At 45.1% G+C, this 26,479-nt stretch overlaps 1 long non-coding RNA gene across 1 annotated transcript; it reads left to right on the top strand.

Moving 5' to 3' along the window:
- LOC122896451 lies at positions 1-24,190 on the top strand. Its single transcript, XR_006382413.1, has 4 exons — positions 1-60; positions 19,988-20,097; positions 22,148-22,281; positions 24,149-24,190. It is a non-coding gene; the product is annotated as an uncharacterized LOC122896451 (long non-coding RNA).
- The last annotated feature ends 2,289 nt before the right edge of the window (positions 24,191-26,479 follow it).

Genomic DNA, 26,479 nt, shown 5'->3' with positions numbered 1-26,479 from the left:
AAGATGGGAACGGTGCTGGTGGCTGACTGCATTGATCTGGATTGGGAAGTTGTGTGGCAGGTAAGGCAGGAGGAGGAGGAGGCGAAGAATGGTGTTGCTGGTTCATGGTGAGAGAGAGTGTCCTTGAAGTGAGTTACCAACCCTAGCACATATCGGTCCTAGTAAGTGACGGTAAAAAGGAACTGAGCTGTCGACTACAGCGTATGCTAGACCCTAAAAGCAGGTTTTGCAGGAGAGCGGAGAGCTTGTTTTTTGTCCTGTTTTGCACTTACATCTTGAGTTCCTTCCTTCCTTCCTCCCTCCCTTCCTCCTTTCTTGCTTCCATCCCTCCTTCCTTCCTTCCTTCCTTCCTCCTTTCCTCCTTTCATTTCCTCCCATCCTCCCTTCCTTTCTCTTTTCTTCCTTCCTTTCTAAAATGGCATCGTTCATGGCCTTGTCTTCTCAGATGATTCAGAACATAATATGGCCTTGCTTTGTGACTCAGGGTCGCCATTCTGACCATCTGCTTCTGCCCTGGACCTCCGAGGCATATAGGAATAGGTCTTTCTCCATTAAACGGGCCTCAGATTTCTGTGCTTTTGAAATTCCATCTGCTCCAGCTTCCAGCTTTTACTCTGCGATCAGCATTATTCTAGGTTCTTCGAATACACAGGCTTTTGACCAGGGACTGAGACCACACATCTCCTGTGAAGTTTTTCTGGGTTTCATTATAGCAATTTTACCTGCTGTTTAGATGTTGTTGTTATTGTTTTTTTTAATCTTTTAGACTTGTGGTTACATTATGGTAGAGGTTATGAGGAATCTGATCTCCAGGGAAGGGCTGGTGCCTCTTTAATTTGATACAAGCTATTTTGGGTGGGCTAGTTTTCTAGCATTGAAGACTTTAAATGAGTAAGTTTGTGTTCGCCTCCCCCACATTCTTTTTAATGGTAGGGACCTGCCCTGTTTAATACAGCAACCGCTAGCTACTTGTGGCTTTTACAACTCAAACAGAAATTAAATGAGTAAATCAAATTACCAATTACGTGCCTCCGAAGTACCGGCCCACATTTCAAGTTCTCAGTAGTCACATGGGGCAAGGGGCTCCACTCCCGGAGAAATCAAATATAGAACATTTCCATCATCACAGAGAGTCCCATTGGACAGCAGTGGTCTTGTCTTCAAGCCAATGTCTCGGGTTTCACCTTCCCAGACTGGAGAGTCTCCTGCTTTTAGCTGCAGCCTCACCCGTCCCGCTCTGCATTACCCCCCTAACCTCCTGCCCCTGATCGGGTCACCTGGCCTCTGTCAGCACACTAGTCTCCTGTTGTTGCTGGAACACATTCCCAAAAACTACGTGGCTCAGAACAACACAAATCTATGAACTTAATGGTCTGGCTATCAGAAGTCTACAGTCAGCCTTTTCCTAGCTTCTGGAGGTCGCCGGCCTGTATTCCCTGGCTCATGCCCCCCTCCTCCATCTTCAGAACCAGTGCGGGCCGTCTTCAAATCTCTCTCACACTCTCTGACTTCTGTTTCCAGAGTAACATGGCCTTCTCGGGCTCTCCCCTTCCTGCCTCTCTCTTAGATGAACTCTTATCATGAGGCCCACTTGGATAAGCCAGGACCATCTCCCCATCTCAGTATCCTTGACATAACCACACCTGCAAAGTCCCTTTTATTATGTAAGGTAACCTGTTGGCTGATGCTAAGGATTGGGACGTTGGACATTTGGTGGTGAGTGTCATGATTTTCAGCCTGCCATAATGGGCAGCGGTCTCCAGCCTCCATCTTGTTTTCCTTGAGGAGCAGGGCTGCACAGAATATGCCACACACTGGTGTCCTAAGGTTTTACACAAAGGGAGGAGAATGTGTTAAAACCGTATTTTCTGCCACCATCCTGTCTGGAGATACCAAATTTTGGTGCTTCTGACTCCTCAAAATAATTATCCTGTGAATATAGTGGCATAGGAGTATCCTATAGGCAAGACAAATCCCCAGCTAACTCCATGTCCTGTCAGAGTGTTTGCCCCATTCTAACACACTCTCTCTTTTAGGGCTAATCTCTGCCAGCCTTTCTCCTCTCTGTCTGTCTCTTTCTGTCTCCCTCTGTCTCTTTCTTGCGTGCGTGTGCATACACACACACACACACATACACACACCCCCCAAAAAACCTGGGAGCTTGATATATTAACCAAGGCAAAGCCACCTGAGCTTCTTTGCCCAGAAAAGGGGGGCAGATGAAAGCCTGAGTCATTCCAAGAAACAACAGCAGAAACCAGTGCAAAATCGGTCTTCTATTTTCAGTCCGGACAAGACGGCACAGACTCATTTCTCCTTGCTTCTCCCTGCTAAGTATAACTATTAATCCTAGAAATAATTCAAGAGGCAACCAAAGAAAAATTCCAAAAGGCATAAAGAGGAAGGCAGAATGGTTAGGGACCCCAGGACTGTAGATACATGCTAGGAGCGAGGCACCTTATGACTTCCTGCCCAGCAGAAGAGGGTGAACCAGGCCTAGCGTTTCCCAAACCCCAGCCTAGCAACAGGAGGTGGCTTAGGTAGGCAGCTTCCTCCTCGGGACTGAATGTGAGGCCTTCTGACACCAAGCAGCCAGGGGAAGTGTTCTTCCCCACCAGGCCCGACTCCTCTCCCTTACCACGAGATACGGTACGGCCAGGCCATCAAGGGCAAATCTGACCACAAGAAGTACTCGGGCCCAGGAAGCCTGTCAGGGCCCCTGGGCTTGAGAGCGCTCTCTCCCTGTAAGAGATACCAGGATGGTATACAGCACAGGCAAGGGAGGTTACACTAGAGCAAGCAAAACCGGGGAAGATTCATTGTTTCCACAGACTCAAGACTCACTTTTTCCACTCATAGGCCTCAGGCAGCCCAGCCCTATGGAGCGCCTTGGGCTCCCTTAGGTGGCCCCAGCGCGGACCCGTGGGGGCGCCATCAGTACCGCATTAACGAGCAGACCAAATCAGCATGGCAGAGGCTCTGGAAAGGAAGGTCAGGACCTGCGTGCTAAACCTGCAATGGCTGCCCACTAAAATAAAAGATTTCAATAGTCTCCTGATATAATAGCCAAAATACAGTGAAAAATCACCTCTCATACTAAGACTTGGAAAATCATGATTTGAATAAGGAAAGACAGTCAACTGACATCAACAGTGAGCTGAATCAAAAGACAGAATTATCTGACGCAGATTTTAAAGCAGCTATCACGCAGGTGCTTCAGTAAACAATCGCAAAGTCTCTTGAAATAAATGAAAAAGTGGAAAAATCTCAGCAAAGAGAAACCAGTTATAAAAAAGGACTAAATGGAAATTATAAAACTGAAAAAAATATATACAGTAACAGAAATAAAAAACAAAAACAAAAACAGAAACTTGCCAGAACCATAGTCTAGTGAGATGACAGAGGATAGAATCAGAGAGCTTGAGGACATTTCAATAACATTTGCTCAGTCTGAACAGCAGAGAGAAAATAGACTGGTAAAATAATAGAGCCTCTGAGACCTGTGGGAAATAACAAGACATCCGACATGTATATTGTCAGAGTTCCAGATGGATAGCAGATCCAGAGAAAGTACCAAAAAACAAACAAACAAATAAATAAAAGCAAACTACAGGCCAGTATCCCTCATGAATGTGGACACAAAAACCCTCAACAAAATATTAGCAGAATGGGGACACCTGGGTGGCTCTGTCAGTTAAGCATCTGCCTTCGGCTCAGGTTATGATCTCGGGGTCCTGGGATCAAGTCCCACATCGGTCTCCCTGCTCAGTGGGGAGTCTGCTTCTCCCCCTCCTTCTGCCCCCCCTTGCTTGTATTCTGTCTCTCTGTCTCTCTCTCTCAAATAAATAAAATATTAGCAAAATGAATCCAACAGTGTATAAGAAAATTACATGCCATGACCAAGTGGGATTTATTCAGGGTATGCTAGGCTGGCTCACTATTTTAAAATCATTCGGTAAAGTCCACCATATCAGAAATGAAAGAACAATCATATGACCATATCAATTAACACAGAAAAAAATTTTGACAAAATTCAACATTTATGACAAAAACTCAGTACACTAGGAAGAGAAGGGAACTTCCCTGGCCTCATAAAGAAGATCTCTGGGATGCCTGGATGTCTCAGTCAGTTAAGTGTCCCATTCATGATTTTGGCTTAGGTCATGATCTCAGGTTCATGAGATCAAGCCCCGAATCTGGCTCCATGCTCAGCTCAGCGTGATTCTCTCTGTCCCTCTGCCTATCCCCAGCCCCTGCTCTCACTCTCGCTCTTTCTCTCTTAAAAAAAAAATCTATAAAAAACCCTGACAGTTAATATTATACTTAGTGGTGAAAGACTGAATACTTCTCCTCTTAAGACTGGAATAAGGCATGCTTGTCTGCTCTTATCACTTCTATTCAACATTGTACTGAAAGTTCTAGCCAGCACAGCAGGCAAGAAAAAGGAATAAAAGACATATGGATTGGAAAGAATGAAGTAAAACTGTCTCTGTTTGTAGAAGACTTGATTGTCTACATAAAAAATGACAGAGGATGTAAAAAAAAAAAAAAACACCTCTTCTGGAACTAATAATTGAATCCAGCCAGGTCATCTGATGCAAGATCAACACATAAACATCAGTCACACTTCTGTATACTAACAATGTAGAAATCTAAATGAGAAGCCACAACACTATTTATAATTGCTCCAATGGAAATGAAATTTTTAGGTATAAAACTTAACAAAAAATGTACAAAACATACATGTTTCATCTGTATCCTGAATGTTATAAAACACTGATGAAAGAACCCAAAGAAGACATTAATAATTTGAGAGACTTACTATGTTTATGAATTAGAAGACTCAACATAGTAAAGATGTTAGTTTTGCCCAAATTGATCTATAGGTCAATGGAATCCCTCTCAACCTTCCAGCAGGGATTTCTGTAGACATAGATGGGCTTATTATAAAATTTATATGGAAAGGCAAAGGACCTACAGTAGCTAAAATGATGTTTATAAAGAATAAATGGGGGGCATCTGGGGGCTCAGTCAGTGAAGCATCTGCCTTCAGCTCAGGTCATGATCTCAGGGTCCTGGGATCGAGTCCCACACCAGGTTTCCTGCTCAGTGGGGAATCTGCTTCTCCCTCTCCCTCTGCCCCTCCCCATTCTTGTCCTCTCTCTCAAATACATACATAGATACATACATAAAATCTTTCTAAAATGAATAAACTGGGGAGACATTACTCTTTCCAATGTAAAGGCTTACTATATAGCTACAGTAATCAAGACAGTGTAGTAATAGTGGAGGGTAGACACATAGATCAGTGGAACAGAATGGAGCACCCAGAAATAAACCCAAATGTGCTCAACTGAATTTTGACAAAAATAAAAGCAATTTCAGTGAAGGAAGGCTAGCCTTTCAACAAAAGGTGCAGGAGCAATTGACATCCATAGGCAACAAACAAATAAAACCTTGACTCAAACATCGCACCTTATACAAACAATGAATTCAGAAGGGATCACAGACTTAAAGTGTAAAGCTATAAAACTTGTAGGCAAAAAACAAACAAACAAAAAAACCACACAGGAGAAAGTCATGACCTAGGGCTCAGCAAAGGGTTCTTAGGCTTAACACTATAAGCATGATCCATAAAAGGAAAAAAGTATAAGTGAACTTTATCAAAATTGAAAGTTTTGCTCTATGAAAGATCAAGCTATAGACTAGAGAAAGTATTTGCAAACTATATATCTGACCAAGGATTTGTATCTAGAATATATAAAGAGCTCTCAAAACTCAGTGCAGGTAGAAAATGGACAGGGAGTGCTGGGATGGCTCAGTCAGTTAAGTGTCTGGTTCTTGGTTTCAGCTCAGGTCATGATCTCAGGGTTCTGGGCTTGAGCCCCATGTTGGCTCCACGCTCAGTGGGGAATCTGATTGAGGATTCTCTCCCTCTCCCTCTGACCCTCCTCCCACTCATGCTCTCTCTCTAAAATAAAGGAATCTTTTTTAAAAATGGGCAAAAGATATAAATAAATATTTCACTAAAGAGGAGATACAGATGGCAAATAACACATGAAAAGATGTTCAGCATCACTAGCCATCAGGAAAATGCAAATCAAAACCACCATGAGATACTGCTACACATCTATCAGAATGGCTAAAATAAAAAGTAGTGACAACACCAAATGCTGGTGAGGATGTCAAGAAACTGGGTATCTCATACATGTATTCTTTTTTTTTAAAAAAGGGTTTTATTTATTTAGTTGAGAGAGAGAGAGAGAGACCATGGTAGGGGGGGTGCAGAGGGACAAGCAGACTCCCTGCTGAGTGGGGGAGCCTGATGAAGACTCGATCCCAGGACCCTGAGATTATGACCTAAGCTAAAGCCAGATGCTTAACAGACTGAACCACCCAGGCTCCCCTACATGTGTCCTTCAACATATTAATAGTTAAATAATATGTGGTATATCATTCTATGCCATGGAGTACTGTTCAGCAATAAATGAAATGGGGCATGGCTCACACAGTCCCTTGAATGAATCTCCTGGGAATTTTACCGAGTGAGGAAAAAGCCATCTTAAAAAATTAAATACTGTATGATTTTATATATGTGTGTGTATATATATGTGTGTGTGTGTGTGTGTGTGTGTGTGTATGTATATATAAAATACTCTTGAAATGACAAAAAATATAGGGATGGGGACATGGATGGTGGCTGCCAGGGGTTAGGGAATGGGGCAAGTAGGAGGTGGGTATGGCTATAGATAGTAGCAGGAAGGATCCTTGTGGTGATGGTACAGTTCTCTACTTCCTTGGTGGATCTATGAACCTACACACGGTAGAATGGCATAGAACTAAATACATAGGCACAAACAAATGATCACAAGTAACACTGGGGAAATCTGCGCAAGATCGTTCGGTTGTAGCAATGTCTTTATTTTGGTTGTGACATTATACTATGGTTTTATAAGATGCTGCCACTAAGGGAAACTGGGTAAAGGATACACAGCATCCCACTGTATTATTTCTTCCAATTGCATGTGAATTTACAGTGATCTCAAAATAAAAAATTTAGTTAAAAAAAAAAAAGATGGTAATGACAGAAAACTAGGGCCTTGAATGTGTTTCCAGAAGCTGAATTAAGGCATCTGGCTCATTGTGTGGGCATTAAACTAATTGGCCATCTGGCGGCCAGACTGGCTAGTTAGACAAAAGCAGTGAGGCCCCACACCTGGGTATGTAGAGCTTTAAGTGGGCCTTTAATAATCCAGAGAGGTATTGTTCACCTTCTGGAAATTGTCAGTAACCAAATTTAATTGAAAATCACTTTCATGAAAGAGCGAACATTTGCTATATAAATCTCCATTAGCAGAGGGAGGCACTAGGAAACCAAAATATGGGATCTCAGCCTGGTCCCCCCCTCCCCCAGCCCTTCCAAAGTCGGAATCTCTGGCCTGATCACTGCTTGGGGAGCCAGTGTACAAGGCCCAAGTGGGCCTGTAAGGTAACTCCGAATAGCGAGAAGCCACCCCCAACCCTTGTCAGTCAGTCGGTTGGCTCTGACCACAAAAGAAACACTGAGGGGGAATGAGAGACTGTGGGTGATTGGCTACAAATCACATTTCATGGCTAGCCATCACCTCCAAATACAGGCTTTACCTTCTCCGTAGATTCAACACCTTCCTTGGGGGGGCTCAGAGGGCCATCTTCATCTTTTCCCCAAAGGCCTTTTCATGCCCATTCTTCAGACCTGGAGCATCTTGAGCTTATCACTTGATTTTTTATTTTATTTTAAGATTTTATCTATTTATCTATTTATTTGTCAGAGAGAGAGAGAGTGAGAGAGAGTGCATGCACACACAAGCAGGGGGAGCAGGAGGCAGAGGGAGAAGCAGGCTCCTGTCTGAGCAGGGATCTGGGTGCGGGACTCGATCCTAGGACTGTGGGATTGTGACCTGAACAGAAGGCAGATGCCTAACTGACTGAGCTACCCAGACGCCTCTTGACTTTCTTTTTAGAAGGTAAACTTGATTTTGCATAGAACTAAATAGTGGGGAAAGTATCCCTTAATTTAGTTTTTAGATTAATATATAGGAAGTTTGACTTATTGGTACGTACATTTCTCCAGATTTTTACACAGGTATAGATTCGTGTAATCACCGCTACAATCAGGATACAGAACAGTTCCTTCTTCCCCCCAAAGTTCCCTTTGTTGTAATACACCCTCATCCCCAAACCCTGGCAACCACTGATGTGTTTCTCCGTTGCTGTGGTTTTATTTTTTTGAGAATGTCGTGTACATGGAAACAAACAGGAGGTAACTTTGAAACTAGCTTCTTACACCCAGCAAATGTCTTTGAGATTCATCAAGTGGTTAGATCTGTCAAAGTTGATGTAAGCACATTTTTAAATTGAAGAATTGCTCCCTGATTTTATTCAGATTAGTTCTCTAAGCAGGCTTTGTAATAGTGTAGTAACAGTATAATTTTTGTGCAATTAAATCACCTTTGGCCAAATGACTTAACCGTGATTAACATGTTTCTCTTAGCCGGTTTTAATCTGTTTCTTCCGGTGAAAAAAGTAGAAAGGCAAGAAGCAGAGAGTAATTTCTAAATCAGCATTACATCTCTAAATTCTAAAACCAGAAAGCAGCATCTCTGAGTGCCTGAACTATTCCTTTTTTTTAACATTTATTTATTTATTTGAGAGAGAGAGTGTGTGGGTGTGTGCGTGCACGCGCGTGTGTGCGCACAAGCAGGAGGGGCAAAGGGAGAGGGAGAGAGGATCTTAAGTGGATTCCACTCTGAGTGAGGAGCCCAACATGGGGCTTGATTGCATTACCCTGAAGTCATGATCTGAGCCGAAATCAAGTCAGATGCTTAACCGACTGAGTCACCCAGGCGCCCCTCAGGAGTTCTTAAACTGCCCTCCTGAATACCTCAAAATGTCTACCACTAGGATCACTGATCTAGGCTACCAAATTCCAGAAGACCTCTCTTAAAAAAAAATGCGAACCTGTCACTTAAGGGAATATCCCTTTCTCAAGTTGGACCCTGAGAGAGTGGAACAAAACCTTTTGATTTGAGGTATAGGACAGGTCTGGAGTGGTGCCCAGTGCTAAGGCATAGGCACCCCAGCTTGAATTAGAGGTAAGACAGAGAACAAACAACCCTGTATGTCCACATGGCAGCAGGAGATACTGGGACCCAAGGACGTGGGCTGGAAAGTGGAAGAATGTTCTACTGGGGGACTTGGGGCATGCTGAGAACAACTGTTACCTATTTGATAAATATGTCCAGATCATGCCTTTATAGGCATCACTCTTGAGTTGGAAAGCTGGGTGCCTTGTTTGGTTCTGTCTCATCTATCTACGAAGTAAACACGAAGAGCTTTGAAACCCAATTTTTTTTTTAAAGTGTTTGAATCCAGTGTACTTAGCCAAAGCTAAGGAGAAGGGCACCTTCAGATCTCAGGAGAACTTCATTCTTTATTTAGTTTTTCCTACTCCCCACAGGCAGGCCATTCGTGAAGTCCTACTTATACAAGGAACTCAACTGCCAAGTATTGGAGACTTCGGATGGAGGGTGAAGTGAACCAGTTTCTGTAAGAGGAGAGATTCAGCCTCAGGTGGCTAGACTGATCCAGGAGCTGAGGGCTGCAGGACAGGCCAGAAAGTAAGGTCACCTTCTGTCCAGGGTTAACCAGAGCCTTGGTCTTTTTCACCAAGTTCACAGCCTGCCTCTGACACTGACACATCCAGCTAATGAAATAAGAGTGTATATGTCTGGTGACACAGCTCATCTCCGGCAATTAGCTGAGGCCCGACCATGACTCCATTGGTAGATTGTGCTTGAATTAACCCGTTTTCAGTTGGATGGCTCATAAAACAGACGGCTGCTTATTTTATGCATTATAGAGGTGGCCCTTAGTGCCTCAAAAGAATGTTTAAACCAACAAAGGAAGAATCCAAAGCACCCTTTATCCCCTTGTTCTCACTAGATTTGAACTTTCTCCTGGCAGCGGCCCCTGGGGGAGGCACAGATGCAAAGAACACACAGAAAAGCAAGCTAGGAAGGCAGCTGAGCCTCGGATGTGAACAGACGACAACGGCATCTTCAGAGTGGGCGCAGGTGGGAGCCTTGCTGGTTGAGGCACAAACCTTTCCACGGGGGACGGGGGGCAAGCCACCTCCCCTGAATTTTCATTCCCCTCATTTTCCAGCTTCACTTGCTCACACTCTTCCCCCAGCCCCGCCCCCCCCATCTCCGGGCGACCACCTGCTAATTCTCTCACGGTGGCGAGACCAGCTGCCGAAAGAGGTGATAGCCGAGCAGTCCCCATCATCCACACTCGGGGCTCACCTCCACCTGCCTCCGTACAAACACCAGGACGGCAGGGGGTCCTCCCCCCAACCCTGCTCAGGGGACCTATCCGGCCTCACAACTCCAAATGGGAGCTGGGCACCTGACCGGGGCTCTGAGCTGGGGGAGGGAGGGGCTGTGGCATTCAGTACTGAAGTGTGGGGACTAGGCCTACCGCTGCACGTGGCCTGCTCGTGGACCACAGGACAGAGTCTGTGTGAGGCCCCAGGCATTGCTCACTGCTTCTGCCTCTACCCCCTGGGCCCCCGGGGAACACAGGGAAGCTTGTTGGTCCCTAGAGTGTGCGAGGGTAGAAATGGCACAGAACAGTCCCATCTCCAAGCCTGCGAAAGAACTGGAAGGCTGTGGCTTACTCATAGATCAGTCGTCCCAGCTTTTTGTGGAAAGGACAGCACGATCTTTATTCACAATCCCACTCTTACCAAAGTATTTTTAGACTTCAGAATAGGAGTGAGGAGCCTAGGCGTGAACACTGGTAAATTGTTCCTCGCTGGTGGTGTGGAGGAAGGGGGGCAGGGCGTACTGTCCTGAGTTTAATTCCGCCTCCTCCTCCAGTGAAGCTTTGAAGATGTGGTAAGAATAGTTGGTTACTTGAGAACAATAGTGAAACCCCCTTTCTGTTACATGGATTAGAACATTCTTAATGCTTATGATGACTGCGCAAGGGATGTTATGAGGAGAGGAAAATATTCACTAGTTCCTCCGGACTTAGCAGGGTTGGGGAGTAAATCTCCATTTGACCAGACAAAGAGGAGTTTTGGGTTTTCCCACTTCCGAGCCATTGACTTGATTTCAAGGAAACGCGGTCTCGCTGTTGTCCAGCCGAGCACTGACATCAACAGCAAGAGGCCACTCACATTTTCTCTTTGACTCCTGCTTTCTTCTATTTAGTCCCAGTTCCTCGGAATTTTTCCTTTTTCTTTCCCCGAAGATTTTATTTATTTATTTGAGAGAGAGTGAGAGCAAGCACAAACTGGGGGGCAGAGGGAGAGGGAGAAGGAGAAGCAGATGCCCCGCTGAGCAGGGAGTCCAGTGTGGGGCTCGATCCCAGAACCCTGGGATCATGACCTGAGCCCGAGGCAGATGCTTAACCCACTGAGCCACCCAGGAGGCCTGGAGTTTTTCCTTTGATCAGGAGCTTGAGAAGAATATGGCCAGCTTCCACCCATTTGTGTTAGTGCAAGAGAGTGTTGATACCCCCACAAGGAGAGCATAGATAAGAGGTCAAAGAATAACGAGTGGTCCAACTGGAGGAGCCGTGGGGACAGCGGACCCTGCCCCTTCACTTTTACGGATACAGACACCCACAGACACCCACAGAGGGAAGGGAGCAGATCTCATGATTCTCACTCCTGTCCTCTTTCCAGAACATATGACTGCATCATTACATATTTTCTCTCCTGATTATGATTTGTAAAGGTTGTTAGTTGGCATTTCTGGGGCCTGTAGCCAATTGGGTGTTAAGGGGACCGGTCCAGAGCCATACACGGTAGGGAAAGCCAGACCCAAATTAAACATTCACCCTGAAGGAACAGATCTGGAATGGGCAACTCGCTCGCACTGTTAAGTGTCAGCATTGTCCAAGGTTCTGTCCTTGGTCCTCTTTTCTTGTAGTAAGAGTAGGCCTGTGGTCAAGGTTGGTCTCTGTGGCAAAATAATATGAACTCTGGATCAAAAACCTGTACCTGCATTTCTTAGGTTTTTTCTGCCGGTCTCTGAGGATAGCATATCCTCTCCCAGTCAACGCCAACCTTTTCACCCACCCATCTCTTGACAATTCTTTACTCTTCCTTTATACTCTGCTATATTTGAAACCATCACAAAACCTCAGTTTTTTTTAAATGACTTTGTTTATTTGAGAGAGAGAGAGAGAGAGCATGGTGGGGGGAGGGTCAGAGGGAGAAGCAGACTCCCGCTGAGCAGAGAGCCTGATGCGGTACTTGATCCTGGGACTCCAGGATGATGACCTGAGCCGAAGGCAGAGGCTCAACCCACTGAGCCACCCAGGCGCCCCCTCAGACAATTTTACCTGATGTTTCCCTTGTCAGCCAAGCCTCCTGAAGGAATGAATAGCCTATACGTGACGTCCCCCTTCCTTCCTTTTCGTTTACCCCCACGCCAAACCTTTTAGTCGGTGTTTTGAGGAACTTTGTTTGGCAGCTTTCAACATCCTTCTGTCACTCACCTGCTGGCGCCCTCTCCATGGCTCTTCTTCTCCTGTTGTCCCACTCCTGTATTCCTCTAGGATCTTATTTGATAGTAGTTATATTTTGGTTAATGGCCGGCTTACGTCTCCTTCGTGGCTCTATTTCCCCACCCACTGTGTCTCAGGAAGGGACGGTGAAGCCTCGGGCCTGGCCACTAGGACTAGGGGTGGACATTTAGGCAGAGGGGATGCCTAGGAATATGGCAAGATGGAGGGAGGTGGCCGTTAGGAAATAGGGCTGAGAAGTTGCATAGACACGGAGGCTGAAGCTGTGATTCTGGCCACGTGAGTGTGGCCGAGTGACCTGAAGACGCTGCTGGGCAGGGAAGGGAGTGTGGAAGTCAAGTAAATGCTCCCAGAGAAGCAAGGAAGAGATCATGAGCCAAAAGAGAGGTGTGGAGTAGCAGAGGAGGAGGAGAGGGGGAGCCTTGTGGGATGGATCAGTGGGGCGAAGGGGAATGATGACAGAGAGCCCAGGAGAAGGTCCCCAGACAACTTTCTAGATCCTGGGAGCTGCTCTTGTGCTTAGTACAGTGAATGATTCTTCTGGATCCTTGTGATAACCCTTTCTGGTACCTTGTTTTAGTAGATAATATTGTTTCTTGTGACCTTTACCCTAAGGTACCTCTTCTCCCACCAACTTCTTGAACTCTCCCCGAGTGATCTCATCCACTTTTTTTTTTTAAGATTTTATTTATTTAATTGACAGAGATTACAAGTAGGCAGAGAGGCAGGCAGAGAGAGAGAGAGGAGGAAGCAGGCTCCCTGCAGAGCAGAGAGCCCGATGCAGGACTCGATCCCAGGACCCTGAGATCATGACCTGAGCCGAAGGCAGCGGCTTAACCCACTGAGCCACCCAGGCGCCCCCCCCTTTTTTTTTGAAGTTGATTTTAGTAATCTCTACACGCAACATGGGGCTCAAACTCACAACCCTGAGATCAAGAGTCACATGTCCTTTCGACTGAGCCAGCCAGGCACCCTCATCTGCTTGCTTCTACAGTTTAAAAAGTTTTTATTTCAGGTGCCTGGGCAGCTCAGTCATTAAGCGGCTGCCTTTGGCTCAGGTCATGATCCCAGGGTCCTGGGATCGAGCCCTGCTTCGGGCTCCCTGCTCAGCGGGCAGCCTGCTTCTCCCTCTCCCACTCACCTTGCTTGTGTTCCCTTTCTCTCTGTGTCTCTCTGTCAAATAAATAAAGAAAATCTTAAGAAAAAAAAAATAAAATGTTTTTATTTTTATAATATGAAACAGGTATATAGCTTAAAAAAAAAAGAGTACCAAAGGCTTATAATGAGAAGCAAAACTCCCTTTGCCTATCCCTTTCCTTCTTACCAGAAGCAATCACTCCTTGAAGTGTTCCTTACAGTGTTTACCTCAGTCATTTAAAAGAATATGATTATTGGGGTACCTGGGTGGCTCAGTCAGTTAAGTGTCTGCTTTCAGCTCAGGTTGTGGACTCAGGGTCCAGGGATCGAGCCCCACATAAGGCTCCCTGCTCAGCAGGGAGTCTGCTTCTCCCTCTCTCTTTCTCTCAAGTAAATAAATAAATCTCTAAAAAAGAGTATGATTATTATCTTGCAATTTCTTTTTTTATTATTGTGGTAAAACATACATAGCACAAAATTTACCATTTTAACACCATTTGTTAAGTGTCAAGTTCAGTGGCACTAAGGACATTCATATTGTCGTGCAACCATCACCAACATCCAGCTCTAGAATTTCTTCCTCATTGGGAACTGAAATTCTGTGCCTGTTAAACGGTAACTTCCCATTCCCTTCCCTGCATGTCCCTGGCAACCGCTATTCTAGTACCTGTCACTGTGAATTTGGACTTTGGTTCCTTTTTCAGACCAAATAATATTCTATTTTATACACACACACGTGGGCACGCACACATACACACACTGTATTTTGTTCTTCCATCTGTTCCATGATGGACATTTGAGCCATCCACCTTTTGGCCGTTAGGAAAGTGCTGCTGTGAACACAAGTGTGTAAACACTTGCCCGAGTCCTTGCTTACACCCCTTCTGAATTTATACCCAGAAATGGAATTGCTGGATCGTTCAACAATTCCCCAGTCTGCTTTTTTGAGGACCCACAATGCTGTTTCCACATTCTGTTTTCTTGACGCTTTTTAACCATCATCTACTGACTTTGTATTATGGTAAGTGAGGGACCATCCGCTCTTCGAGTACTCTCTACCCCCACGTGCTGATGGCTTCCCGTCCTGTTTCAAGCCCAGACTTTCCCCTGAGCCTCAGCCTTTAATATCCACATGCTTGCTGGATGTCTCCGTGTAGATGTCCAGCTCAGTGTTTCTCAAAATGCTTGCCCCTGCCACACCCCCAAACTTTTTCCTCTTCTGGCTTTTCTACTGTCCCCTACTTCAGGGAGTGTCACCAACACCTACCCAGTCACTCAAACAAGAAGCCTAGATGTTGTTACAGACCTGTTCCCAGACCTTACCATCCAGAGGATTCCAAAGGATCACCGAGACTTCCTGATTTTACCTCTTCAATAGCTCTTGACTCCATTTTCTTTTTGCCCACTGGCACCGCTCTCGTTCGGACCTTCTCGTTCATTATCTCTTGACTGAGCCACTTGCAGCAGCCTCCGTATTTGCCCTCCTTTAGTCCTCCTGCAAATCGAGCTAAGCCTTTTTAGCCTCTCACGTTGTCACTGAGTTTTCAGTGACCGTCAGTAGCTTCCACTGACCCAAGATGGCTGTGGGTTGTCATCCTCACCCCATCCTGCGCAACTGCCTGCCGACCGAGTGGTCCATTCCAGAGACAACAGGGCTTCGACCCAGTTCTGCCAAACACATCTATTAGTGGTTAGACACAATCCTACAACCTGTCCTCATGAGACCGTGAAGCCCCAGGTGGGAGAGATTCACTGAGGCACGTTTAGCAGTTCCCCAGTCGCTGCAGTTTAGCTAAGCTTGTGCTTAGGTCAGGCGATGGAATCTTCCATTAGGTGTCAGGACGCAGAACCAGTGGCTTCCTAGACCTAGAATGCCACTCTGGGCTCATCAGTTTCTTAGGTCCCCTTCATGCAAGAGCAGATGGTGGTACAAATCCATAAATCTAGAATACTTTTATTTTACCAATGAAAGTTTATTTCTAACATCCCTTGTATTAATGAACCAACACTCTCATGCAGATTTAGGTAGATTGGTTGAAGCTTTCCAGTTCCGCTTCTGGAATGTATGTTCATAATTAGTCTTTCAGATGCACAGTGAGCACGGCTGGAGTGTGCTCCTCATTGGGGTAGTTCCGATACTGACTGTCCCTATATACGTATGTGCATGTATATATGCATGGGTATGTGTGTATCACACACTGTGCTGAGTATTTTTTTTTCTTAGAGAACGCACACATGCCCACACAAATAGCAGGGGAGGGGCAGAGGGAGGAGAGAGAGAATCTCAAGCAGATTGCGCTGAGTGTGGAGTCTGACGTGGGGCTTGATCTCATGCCTCTGAGATCACGACCTGAGCTGAAACCAAGAGTCAGACGCTTAACCTATGATGCCACCCACGTGCCCTGGGCTGGGCATTTTTAATTTTAAATTTAATTTTTAATTAAATTAAAAAAATTTTTTAAATATTTTATATATTTATTTGACAGACAGAGATCACAAGTAGGCAGAGAGGCAGGCAGAGAGAAAGAGGAAGCAGGCTCCCTGCTGAGCAGAGAGCCCGATGTGGGGCTTGATCCCAGGACCCTGGGACCATGACCTGAGCCAAAGACAGAGGCTTTAACCCACTGAGCCACCAAGGTACCCCTAATTTAAGATTTTTAAAGTAAGTTTTAGACCATAGAACAAATCTCTCCTCCTATGTACATCTATTCATACTGTGCCCCTGAATGAAACCCTTTATCTCCATGGTTCCATGGTCCGTGTGAAATAAAGTCCAGATTCCTTCCAGTGATGTAGAAGGCCTTTCCAGAACCCTCCCCCACCTCTCTCCTTTTGGCACTTTATGCTCCCATCTAGAATTACCAAGCGGCGCGTATGTGAGCTCCCACCCACGATGCTGGCTTGGGCTCACACTCTCCCCCTGCCCGGCCCACGTTCGCTGCTTCACTTCACCTGGCTGACTCTTACTCATCTTCTGTGACTCAATCCAGGCATCAGCTCTTTCAAGAAGCCTTTCCTGTAATCCCATTCAGACTTAAGCTCATTTATCTTAACACACGTATAGTGCTTATTATGTGCAAGGAACTCTTCTAAGCACTCGGAATCCTCATTATGGTTCTGGGAGTTAGATTCTATTATTATCCCTCTTTTCAGATGAGGAGACTGAGGCACGTGGAGGTTTAATGGGTCAAAGTTCACGTAAGTGGTAAGTGGCGAAGCCAGACCGCAAACCCACACTGTCAGGTTTCCGACCATGAGGGTCAGAAAGCCGAATAGTCTCTGAGGCGGAGTGGGGTCGTGGTTAGATCACGCAGTTTGGGATTCGATATGCCTGGGACTAAGTCCCACCTCTGCTGTGTACTAGCCTTGTGACCTTACGCAAACTTCGTAACCTTGCTACATGCCCTTTTCCACATTGGTCAAGTGGGGCAAAGAACACCCCACAGTGTGTTGGAAAGAATGAAACAAGATGATCTAGGTAGCATTGGTGGTTCAGTGGTAGAATTCTCGCCTGCCAAGATGATCTAGGTAGAGCACCCTGTGGAGGGTCTCTCAGAATTTAAAAAAAAAAAAAAAACCCAAAACAAAAAACACACACAAACAAAAAAACCCTCTTGGTAATGCTTGACTGTTGCTAATAGCTATTATTATCTCTGCGTCTCTAGCAACTAGCCCCTGGGAAATAGATGCTGGAGGACTATTGTTGAACTGAACGAGTATGGAAATCTTTAGACAGACCTTGGTATCTAAAGTAGACATGACTTCAGAAATGGTCCCCTGTTGTTAAGCGGGAAGTGCCACCTCACTTTGTTAGGATGCCTGGGAAGAGTTTTACCTCCAAAGAGTAGCTAGCCCTGTAGCTCTTCAGTTAGTAACTAGCAAGAATATGGTGCTGGTCTTTGCCACCATTCATTTTAACGTAGCTAAAGCTCACTACAAGAGAGCTCATCGGTTCCAAGTGGGTCTTGTCCTCCTAAACCATTTCCCCATCCTTTAAAATGAAAGAGAAGCCATTTCGTTTCCTTTCCTCAGAACAAGGGCTTCAAAACTCCCCCTGGGGCCATTGAGTCTCATGGGTCACTGGCCTTTTCAGTTCTGGAATTCCCATGTACATTTCCTTCCCAGCATGCCAGGGCTTTGATCCCTTCTGCTATAAATTTCACTTGTCAACGGGATGAAAAATACAGTTATCAGACATGCCAGGTCAGCTTTGGGTAGTGTAGTTTTGACCGAAAATGTCCCAGGTATCAGTGAAGTACCTATCTTCTTGCACCCAAGAGCAGTAGAAGATGCTGCTTGAAAATCTGGAATAGGCATATGTGTCACATTCAGAGAATAACCACCCTACCCCCAGAACACTAGGGTTAGGGTCAGGAAGCTCCTCAAGCAGAATTTCTTGGTTTACTTGGGGCTAAAGGGAGCCCTCATTGGGGTTCAGCAGGCTGATCTTTCTGTAATATCTGACCCCACTTTCCTTCATAAAGGAAGACAGCCTTGAGACCACGGATTCTCTTTTCCAGGAGGATCTCACAGACCCTCTAGGCTGACCTGGTTATCACCAGTGATTACTTCAGAATTTTAGATGGACAGACAAAGTTAAGAAGTTGACCTGAATTTCTATTCATCCTGGTCATAGTCTAGAATAATCTGGCTGTTTGATTAAACCTCTGATATTTTGGTATGTTTTCATTTTTCTCTTTTTTTGCCCTCAAATCTGTTGTATAGAGCTACTACTGTTAATACTGTTTCAACACAGACACACACACACATACACAAACACACAGCTAGTTGAAGGTTCTGGACTCTCAGGTGCTTGAGGACTTTAATGCAAGGGGATGATGACTGTGGTTTGGGTCTGGTCAGGAAGGGCTGCCTAGAGAAGGTGTCCAGTCAGGTTTGGTAGACTTCGGATAGTGAGGGCTTCTAGAGTTGAGGAAGAGGGTTGGACGGGAGTCAAAGCACACAGTCCATCTAAGAAACTAGAGGCAAAGGCTTGTGGTCTTGGGCTCAGTGCAAAGCCTGGGATTCCTCTCCCTTTTTCTGTCCAGACAGTCAGAAACATGGAGGGTTCAGAAACACAGTTTGGAAATGCTCACCTCTCAGAAAGCACAGTCAGCGAGGGGTGAGGAGATAGGACTTCTGATCCTAGTTCTACCACTGATTTGTCCCATAATGGCAGGCAGGTCATGTAAACCTTTCTCAGACCATTTCCTTGTCAGGTAACGTAGAGATAAATAGATAATCAGACTACTACTAGTGGGAGGCTTAGGTGAAACTTGTAAGTATCCATCAGATGTCAGTTACTAAGAGACTGTTAATAAATAAAAGGTAGATACAGTGGGAAGAGAGGCCATCTTGTCGGTTGGCCTCTTACTGGATATTAAATACCAGCCACTCAGGATGCCAAGGAATCGGATACAGAGAAGAGAAAAGGATTGTTTTTAACAGATGAAGAAACCAGAGTTCAGAGAGTTTAAACCACTCCCCAGTTGTTGAGCAGGGACTGGGCCAAGGCCAAATATGAACAGTGTCACTGCTTTGCTCTAAGAACCCATATCTGTATGTCTTCGGAATGCCCAGTAGGAGTGACCCTGTTGGTGAGAATTTGTAGGGATATTGGAAAACTACGAGGGTACTATTTTGGAGGTTGACAGCTGATCTCAGATACAAATAGTTCAGTCTCTTTGTGTGCCTTAATCCATGCTGATCTCTGGGTGAATTGCTAGGCCCTTCCCCTACTGGTAGGTACAACCTGTAATCCTTTTTTTTTTTTTTAACTGACACACAGTCTAATAAAAATAAATTTATTTTGTGTACTATTTTGTACAAGCTTATAAATTTTAATCCCAGTATCCACAAGCTCTATGTCATTCCTTTTGAGCCGAACTTGCTGGAGGGAACGGAGAGCTGCTCACGTGGAAAGAGGAGGTCAGGTCCCTTCCAAGTAGGAAATACTGTTGTAGGAAGTGCCAGGAGAGAGAAAGCCAGCGGAAGGAGAGTGAGCAGGGCAGAAATCTGCATTCTGGTGGGATCAGTGAAGAGAAAGGGAACTGAGGATTTATGTAAGGTTTATGTAAGAGGCCATGTCAGCAGGTGCAGAGAGGGCGAGCGACTAGTAACTGTACTTGGCCCTCAGAGCCGCTCCTGCCCTCTTCCTCATCTCTCTGTCAGCCCCCAGCCATCTCAGCTCCCACAGAAACTTGGCCAAGAGGTAGAGAAAGATAAAGAATCATTCAAATCGCCCTTCCAGACATCTTCACTTCTCTTCCAGAACGTCTCTCCACTTGGATCTTGCCATCACTCCACGAACACCGGGACAGACAGCTTTTTCTTCTGTGCTCTTTGGCCAACGCTCAACAGGATCATCACGAGAAGTTGCTGGTAACATTTTTCTTTTAAGATTATTTATGTATTTATTTGACAGAGTGAGAGAGAGAGAGAGAGCGCGCACAGGTAGGCAGAGAAGCAGGCAGAGGGAGAGGGAGAAGCAGGCTCCTCGCTGAACAGAGAACCAGCCCTATGCGGGGCTCGATCCCAGGACCCTGGGATCCTGATCTGAGCCGAAGGTAGATGCTTAACCAGCGGAGCCACCCAGGCGCCCTACTGGTAACCTTTCTAAGAACAGATTTGATCAGTGTCTTCATGGTATTACAAAATGTCAAGGTAGACATTTAAAACTTGATAGTAATCCAAAAAGGAATTTAAGTCAATCTTATGACTTTGTTGCAGAGGTTCTAGGCTTCCTCTTGTAATGGAAGATTTTATTTATTTATTTATTTATTTATTTATTTTAAAGATTTATTTTTTTATTGGAGAGAGAGAGAGCACAAGCAGGGGAGGGGGTGTGGGGATACAAGTGGAAGAGGCAGAGGGAGATGAAGGCTCCCCGCTGAGCAGAGAGCCCGGCGTGGGGCTCGATCCCAGGACCCTGGGGTCCTAACCTGAGCTGAAGGCAGATATGTAACCAGCTGAACCACTCAGATGCCTAAGACAGAATGTTGGGGTTTTTCTTTTGTTCTTGTTTTTTTTTAAATATTTTATTTATCTGAGATGGCGTGAGAGAGCGAGAAAGAATGAGAGGGGTAAGGGGCAGAGGGGGAAGGAGATTCCCCGATGAGCAGGGAGCCTGATACAGGACTCAGTCCTGCGACTCCAGGATCATGACCTGAGCTGAAGCCAGATGCTTACCTCACTGAGCCACCCAGGCACCCCGGATGGAAGGTTTTAAAGCAGCTGTTTTCTGGGGTGCCTAGGTGGCTCAGTTGGTTAAGCATCTGACTCTTGATTTCAGCTCAAGTGCCATGTTGGGCTTCCCACTCAGTGGGGGTCTCTTGCCCTTCCCCTTCTCCGCCACCCCTGCTCATGCTTGTTCCCTCTCTCTTTCTCTCTAAAAAATAAAATAAATCAAATAACCCCCCAAATTCTACTTCCTTCACCTCCTCAAATCTAACCCCCATATCAGAGAATTCTGAGTATCGTTTGTGTTAGCGCTGGTGTCTGAGGGACAGTCACTCTTACACCTTGGTTGGATGAAGTTGATGGTGGAAATTCACATTTGTATGTTAATATGTGACTTTAGTCAGAGTCTGGAGATGACCTGCTGTTAATAATTTGGCATATGGGGGTGCCTGGGTGGCTCATTCATTAAGCATCTGCCTTTGGCTTCGATCATGATCTCACGGTCCTGGGATCAAATCCCACAACGGGCTCCCTGCTCAGCGGGAAAGCCTGCTTCTCCCTCTCCCACTCCCCCAGCTTGTGCTCCCTCTCTCACTGTGTTTCTCTATCAAATAAATAAATAAAATCTTTAAAAAATAATTTGGCATATGAAAAAACAAAATGCTTTTAATCTAATGAAGAGAGAGGCACTAGAATTCAGCCTCATCTTCAACCCCATGAATGTGTATTTTACATAAAACCAGACAGATTTTCTTAACAACATTAATAATGTACTATTATAACATAATTGCAATATTATACCAGACGCATTATCCATGCTAAGTACTCTCCAATTTAGAATGAGTGAATAACCTTCAAGAGAAGCGTATCCATTTTCTTCAGCTAAATAATCCCTAAGTTCAAAAGGTAAAACTAATACTTCTTCTTACACAAAAGGCAGCCTGTATGTGGGAGTAGAATTTTGATAGGACTTTATGAGCTCAGAGCGCCTGGCAGGCTCTGTTGGTAAAGCACACAACTCTTGATCTTGAAGTAGTAAGTTCAAGTCCCACATTGCGTGTAGCGAGTACTTAAAAATAAAATCTTTAAAAAAGAAATTTGTGAGCTCCCTGCTAGTGGATTTAAAAACCTCTTTGGCCATCTCCTGGCAACTGAGGCTACTATGCCCCCTTCCACTGTGGGGCCAAGACATAGTGTTTGCGGAATTATATACCCATTAAGGTAACCCTTGTTTTGTCCTGTCCTATTTTAGTGCATGGCGCCCAAGGTCACCCTGGATGCTGACAAGCAACTAACAGATGGGGAGAGAGGAAGAGTGGAAAAGGCACGTGACCTTCTGAGATTGGCCTGAGTGTGGCACACGCCCCTTCCACCAACATTCCGCTGGTGAGGACTTGGGGGCGATCCCTTCATGAGCTAACCACAATCCCATACCACCTTGGACACTATTCAGCTTTCTGACCCTCATGGTGAAGTGACAGGCTCCTCCCCAAAGAGACAGTTTCAAACCATTAAGCTCAGTGCTAAGATCGAGGTATTCTTAGGGTGCTGTGGGAATATGGAGCACGGGCCTTCGAGAAGCAGCGCAGCATATGCCTTTCTAAGAGCACAGACTCTGGAACTCGACATTGTGGGTTTGCGGTCTGGCTTTGCCACTTATCAAATATGTGAACTTTCACCCTGGCAACAGCAGGGCCTTCCTATAGCACCAGCTCGATTTGGTTGGCAGTTCCCATCACTTAGAAGAATGGGCTTCCTAGGGCCCCACTCAGAGACGATGCCACTGGTCTATGCCTCCTTCTTGAAAGTCTGAGCCCTAGCATACAGGGACCCTCCTCCAAGAACAGAGATCCTAGCAGCAGCTAGCAAGGACCTCCTTCCCAGAAGTCGGAGTTTCAGCTCCATGGAGGCCCTCCCCCAAGTTTTAGTAATTATGAATTCTCCTCTTCCCCCCATGGACCCCCAGCCTAGGAATGCTGGCTGCTTCCTGAAGTTTTTACCTCTGGGACACCTTACAGCAGCACTGTCTAATAGAAGTATAATGTGAATCACACACCGATCTTTAATTTTCTTTCTTTTTTTTTTTTTAAAGATTTTATTTATTTATTTGACAGAGAGAGATCACAAGCAGGCTGAGAGGCAGGCAGAGAGAGAGGAGGAAGCAGGCTCCCTGCTGAGCAGAGAGCCCGATGCGGGCCTCGATCCCAGGACCCTGAGATCATGACCTGAGCCGAAGGCAGCGGCTTAACCCACTGAGCCACCCAGGCGCCCCCGATCTTTAATTTTCTAGTAGCTACACTAAAAGGGTAAAAAGAAATGGTGAGATTAATTTCAACAGTATATTGTATTTAACCCAATGTATCTGATCTGCTGCATTTCAATATGTAATCACTATAAAAATGATTAGCTATTTTTATATGAAGTCTTTGAGATCAGGTGTGTATTTTACACTGACAGCATACTTCAATTTGGATGATAAATTTTCACCAGAAATACTTGATCCATATTTTAATTTCACAAAATTTACAGTTGAAGATGTAGATTTACATTTTTTAAGTCATTCTCAATATACTTAGAAGTTTGCCAATAACTGAATTGAGTATCAATTTGTAACTCTTTCAAAAAATATTTTACTTATTAATTTGATATAAAGAGAGAGAGCGAGCAAGCAGGGGGAGAAGCAGCTTCCTGTGGAGCAGGGATCCTGATGCAGGACTTGAACCCAGGACCCCAGGATCATGAGCTGAGCTGAAGGCAGACGCTTAACCAACTGAACCACTCAGGCGTCCCAATTTGTAACTTTTTATTTTGAAATGAGAAGTTAAAAAAATGCTGCAGAGAGTTTCCATGTACCTACCCCACAGCTCCCCCCCATTGGTAACATCTTTCCTAACTCTAACTTTCACAACCCAAATCAGAAAACTAATCGGCGTGATACAGGGAACTACACTAGAGGTATTAGTCAGATTTCATCACTTTTACATGTATTTATGTTTTTTTTTTAAGATTTATTTACTTATTTTAAAGGAGGGGGTGAAGAGCAGGGGGAGAGAAGAGAGACAATTCCAAGCAGACTCTGTGCTGAGCGTTGAGCCTGACGTGGGCCTCGATCTCACGACCCTGAGATCACAACCCGAGCTGAAACCAGGAGTCAGACGCTCAAGTGACTGTGCACCCCCTCTCCCAGGCGCCCCTTCGCGCACTTATATGTTGTGTGCCTTTGTGACTGTATGGCACTTTGTCACTTGTGTAGATCTGTTTGATGGCCACCACCACAACCGTGAGATCAAACTGCCCCATCACTGCAGAGGGAGTTCCTCATGCTGCCCCTTCACGCCTGAACCCCTGGTAACCTAGTAGGTGTTCTTTGTCTTTACAGTCTATAACATGTTGAAATTGGCTATTGCACTCGGCGCAGTACCCTTAAGATCCATCCATGTTGTCTAGTGTAGCAGTGCTCTGTTCCTTTTTAGTGCTGAGTAGTATTCTACAGTATGAATGGTCCATAGCGTGTTTAACTGTTCACCTATCGAAGGACATTTACTGGGTATGTTTTCAGTTATTGACTGTACAGATAAAAGCTGCCAGGAACCTTTGAGTACGGTTTTGGTGGGGGCAGGCATACGTTTTGATTTCTGCGGGCTGAATGCCCGGGAGTGTGATCACTGAGCATACGATAACTCTGTGTGTAATTGCCAGAGTACTTTCCAGAGTGGCCCGACCATTGTGCGTTCTTAACAACAACGAAGGAGAGAAGTTCATTTGTTGGCATCTTTGTCAGCACATGGTGTGATCTGTGTTCTTTATTTTAACCCTTTGAATCTGTAAGTAGCAGCATCGCATTGTGGTTCCAATTTGCCTTCGCCTAATGGCTCGTGATGCTGAACCTTCATGCACTGATTTGCTGTCTGTCTGTCATTTGGCGGGAAGTATCTCTTAAGTCTTCCCCATTTAAAAATTGGGTGGTTGGTTTCTTACAGTTGAGTTTTGAGAGTTCTTTATATATCCTGGATACAAATCCTTTATAAAAAGGTATAATTTGCAAATACGTTCTCCCAGTATGTAGCTTGTCTTTTTATCCTCTTAACAGGGCCTTTCACAGAATGAAAGGTTTTTCATTTTGATGAAGTTCAATCTATCCATCTTTTCTTTTATGTCTCACTTTTGGTGTTATGCCTAAGAACTCTTTACTTAATGCTAGGTCATGAAAATTTTCTCCTACATCTTCTTCTGAAATATTATAATTTTGCTTTTAAATCTGTGATCCAGTTTGAGTTAACTTTTATGTAAGGAATGAGGTTGAGGCCTAGGTTTGTTATTCTGTTTTTGCCTCTGTGTATCTCATTTTCCCAGCACCACTGATTGAAAAAAAAAAAAGAACTATTTTGGGGTCCCACGACCACTCAGGGTCAGTGTTTCACTGGATAGACCCACCAGACCAACTGCAGGCTTTACTTACATCTCAGGTTTATTACAGCGAAAGATACCACAAGCCATAGGAAAACTATGCATGGGACAGAGTTCGGACAGGTCAGGCACAGAGTTCCCCATCCGAAGCCACACAGAATGTGCATTTTCTGTAGCAGGCAACTGCAGGGCCAAGGGCAGAGCAGCTCTGTCCAGGGAAGCCTGTGCCTGTCTCAGGATCTGAGACTTTTATGTGCAGGGAAATGGCTCTGTCACGGCAATCTGGGGACTCAGGCTGTAGAAGCAGAGGCATGACCTGCAATCTACCTGTGTTTTTTTTTAAATATTTTATTTATTTGAGAGAGATAGAGAGAGGGAGAGCACGCGTACACAAGAGCATGAGCTGGGTAAAGGAGGGGGAGTGGGAGAGGGAGAAGCAGACTCCCCACTGAGCAAGGAGCCTCATACGGACTCCATCCAAGGACTCTGGGATCGTGACCCAAACTGAAGACAGATACTTAACCGACTGAGCCACCCTGGCATCCAGTTTATCTGAGTCTTAGCAGAACTCCTTGGGATCCACTGAGAACATGAGAGGATGGGAGGCACATTTGTTCTGGAATCGTCCTTTCTGACACATGGGACGAGGAGCGTACGTTGCCAGTACCTTCAGCTACTCTGCCTTTTATTCTCTGCATGAGTAATAAACTGTCTGAACCTAATGACAGCTCATAGTGTCTTTATTGGTTGAATCTGTGAGGCCTTACTTAACCTTTCCTCACACACCATCGAATGGCTTTTTCGCCTTTATCAAAAATCAGTTTCATTGGCATATGAATGACATACAATACATCGCACGTATTTAAAGCTTACAATTTCCGGCTTGGCTCGTGCAGACACCTATGAAATTCTCACTGCCGTCAGGATACTGATCACAACCAAGGACACTTGGAAACTTGGGGCTGTGTTCAGTGTCTTGATTATGGTGTTGGTTTCACAGGTGTATACCTATGCCAAACCAGAAATTATACAGCGTGATACCCAGAAAAATACACCAATAGGGCAAAATAGAGAAATCGGAAATATATTCGCAAATACAGACAGCTGGTTTTTTACATAGACAAAAAGGCAATTCATCAGAAAAAGAACAACCTGTTCAGCAAATGGTGCTAGAACT

This window comes from Neovison vison, chromosome X (assembly GCF_020171115.1).
Source record: "Neovison vison isolate M4711 chromosome X, ASM_NN_V1, whole genome shotgun sequence".
Classification (NCBI taxonomy): domain Eukaryota; kingdom Metazoa; phylum Chordata; class Mammalia; order Carnivora; family Mustelidae; genus Neogale; species Neogale vison.
The sequence above is the reverse complement of the archived record's forward strand: the minus strand, read 5'-3'. Positions and strand labels throughout refer to the sequence as shown.